The sequence below is a fragment of the Mus caroli genome, chromosome X (genome assembly GCF_900094665.2).
Source record: "Mus caroli chromosome X, CAROLI_EIJ_v1.1, whole genome shotgun sequence".
NCBI classification, from domain to species: domain Eukaryota; kingdom Metazoa; phylum Chordata; class Mammalia; order Rodentia; family Muridae; genus Mus; species Mus caroli.
In genome coordinates, this window is record NC_034589.1 from 41,468,962 (window position 1) to 41,472,669 (window position 3,708).

Sequence of the window (3,708 nt, forward strand, 5' to 3'; positions counted from 1 at the left end):
ATGCAAGAGGAGGCCTTAGCAAAATGTCTGATATACAACAGTCCCTAATAAATGTGCTGGTCATTCTTCTGCTGTGTGGTTTAAGTCAGACAACTGCATAACAACCTGAAAATGCCAATCTATATTTGCCATAATATTTAAGGGCCACACTAGTGGTGGATTGTGCTACTGTAAGATAGGAGCCACTTCATGGGGACTTCGTACACAAAATGTTTCTATGAAAATGAGAACTGTGTTAGAAACAGATTGGGCAATGTTATCATACAAATGATGTACATTGTTGAGGACACTATCATGTTCAAAGGTGATTTTGTAAAGACTTCTGCCCTTTTTTGGACATCAAACCTGGGAAACATATATACATTCTCAAGAGATGGAACACCACCATGGTGTCGTCAGACTGCTTCACAGTCCCAGAGAATTATGCTTTGGGACTTTCCCTCTTCTGAGACTTGACTTTTCTTCATTATCACAAGGATTGGCTCTACACATGAATTGGGGCCTTAGCTTTCCTTGTATAACTTTTGTTTCTCCAGAGACAGGTTTTCTTTTTGTAGCCCTGGCTGTCCTGAAACGTTCTTTGTAGAGCAGGCTGGCTGTGAACTCAGAGATCCCCCTGCCTCTGCCTCCCAAGTGTTGAAATTAAAGGTATCCCCTTGTTCCCTTGTAGAACCACTTTAAGAACTCAGGTGTCCTAGGTTAAACAGAAATGGTCAGGAATGCTCAATTTGGAGTAAAGAAAATATTGTAGATCTTCTCTAAGATAAGGTAGTAAGAGAGGTAAAGAGAGTTTTAAGGGGAGTAGTGGTAGCAGTGTATTAATTTTGTCACTACAGTTTTCTTTAGGGGCGTCTTAGCAATTCTGAGATTTGAACCAGAAAGTGGCAGAGTGATACAGAAATGAGAAAAACATGGAAGTGGTAAGACACAGAGATGTTCCCAGGCTCTCAATTTCCTCTGAGACTTTACTATCCCTTGGATTCAGAAAGAGCATGGTTCTAGAAGTCACAAAATAGTCAGGAGTAAGTGCCTTGGCAATTCACAGGGAGTGGAAAGTTGAAGACTTAACTACATGTGAGGTGAGTGGTATTTTTTATACTTAGTGTGCAGGGCAGAGTGTCTGTCATCTTACTTGCTTAAGACTAGCTCTCCAAAGAGTGTTTGATGGAGCTTATGGGTTAAGACATTGCAAAATGGGATATTTGAAGTGCTAAACAGAGCCAGAGGCAACACAAACACCATTTTTCAATTCTAGTTATAAACATCTGGAGCAATTTTGGAAACTCTTATGATGTAGCCTCATCTCAAATGAATGGGAATCTCTGAGGGGTGGACAAGTATATATATATATATATATATGTGTGTGTGTGTGTGTGTGTGTGTGTGTGTGTGTTTGTGTGTGTGTCTGAAAGCAACTCTAACGTGCATTTAAGTTGAGAAGTCCAAGGGACAGATGTCACCAAACCCCTGACTTGACTAGGGATATTTTAAAACTCCTACAAGCTAATTAAATTATCATTTCTGGCATGGGAGATATATGGTTCTGATGTGCAGCCATGGATGAAACCCTTTGTTCTGTGATCTACTTCATCAGATTCTTGGAAGAAGTTTTGAAAACACTTGATACATAGAGGATATTTCAAGATGAGGCTCTAGTTCATTCTGTTATGATCTGATCTGCTGCCCTCAGAATAGCTGTAGCCATTTTGCTCCGTGCCCAACAGCTATTCCATATTGTTGTTGTAACATGGTTGCCAGTCATCAACACAGAGAAGTGACTTGGCTCAAGAACATACTGACCAAATACCCTGTTTTGTTCTGTATGTTCTGAATGTTCTGTATGAGGTTTGCTGATCTTAGAAAATTCCACAAAGCTTTATGTAGGACCCATCAAATCAAAGGTCAATATGAAGTGTGATGTCTAAAATAACTTGAGTCAAAGCTGACCACCAGGCAGCCCTTCTTGTACCTACATCTGAGCTCACTATGGTTTTTGTGGCTGGCACTGAAGAATGCTACTAATTAGCCAGAAAGTTATGATAATACTCATGCTTTTTATCTCAATGTTCTGAGATTCTTCAGTTCATCACCAATCCACCCGCACAACTCCCTTATTCAGGACCAATCAGCCTAAAGTTTAGCTGACAATACTTTGCCTAGTAAGCCAATTGTTCCCCTCTTTGCCCTTGAAACTTCTGAACCTGGTTCTTCCTATAAAAAGCTTACCTGAGTACTTACCTAGTACTGCAGTCTTTTTTTTTTTTTTTTTTTTTCGGTCATGGATGTCCAGTATTATGGTATACATTCAATAAACTATTCTTGCTTAACAGATCAGTGTTTGGTTTGAGTGGAGATTTCTGAATCCCAACATATTCAACAACTATTTGTTGAGTGTTGTATATTAGTTGCTCTCTTGGGTGCTGGTGATATGGGAACAAAACAGAAAAAGCCTTTGCCCATATGTATCTTCAGAATTCAAGGTCAGGAATTTGTGTGCATGTGTGCATGTGTTGCTCTGCTGTTGGTTTTGTTGTTGTTCTTCATTTTTAATTGAAAATAGATTCCTTTCTCATAAGATATATCCTGAATAGAGTTTCCCTTCCCTCCATTCCTCCCAGTTCCTCCCCACCTTTTATTCTCTCTGAATCCATTCCCATTCTGTTTCTCCTTAGAAAAGAGTAGGATTCTGAGAGATAACAACCAAACATGACAAAATAAAGTATATTAAGATGACGCAAAATTGTTCATACCAAAGTTGAACACAGCAACTCAACAGGAGGAAAAAATTCCCAAGAGCAGGCAAAAGAGTCAGAGACCCACTTGTTCTCACAGTCAGGAGTCTCATGAAAATACAAAGCTGCGCTGGGCAGTGGTGGTGCACGCCTTTAATCCCAGCACTTAGGAGGCAGAGGCAGGCAAATTTCTGAGTTCAAGGCCAGCCTGGTCTACAGAGTGAGTTCCAGGACAGCCAGGGCTATGCAGAGAAATCCTGTTTCGAAAAACCAAAAACCACTCTTCCAGTCAGCACCAGCACTGGGTCACCTTGGGTGTGGAGTCAGTGGACACCCCCAAGGTCCCCTAGAGGACTCTCCACGTGATCTTAGGACAACCAGTGAGTGGAACACAACTTCTGTTCCAATCCAATCGGGGGATCTGAGAGAGCATTAGGGAAGCAGAAAAGCCACCCTGACCAGGGTCACAAATCCCTTCTGGTCGGAGCCAGCACCAGCTCACCTTGGGTGCAGAGTCCACGGACACCCCCAAGGTCCCTAGAGGACAGCTTCTGAGGAAGACCCCATTTCGGGCTCCAGACATCCGGGCACCTTCCCTGCCAGAGGAGAGGTGTCCACCCTGCCCAGGAGGGCTTTGCTGAAGCACCTGGGGGCACCATCTTGGTTCTCCGATCCCTCTGAGACTAGTCTGTGCAGGTGAGAGTGTGGACTACAGAAGCTAACAGCTTCTGGGAGAGGCCAAAGCATCACAGCTTCTGGGACAGGCCCTGTTTTGGGCCTTCATCTTGTGCCAGGAGGCAGGTCTGATCACCAGATATCTATGCACCTTCCCTGTAAGAGGAGAGCTTGCCTGCAGAGAGTGCTCTGACCACTGAAACTCAGAGGAGAGAGCTAGTCTCCCAGGTCTGCTGATAGAGGCTAACAGAATCACGAGAGGAACAAGCTCTAACAAGAGACAACTATAACAACTAACACC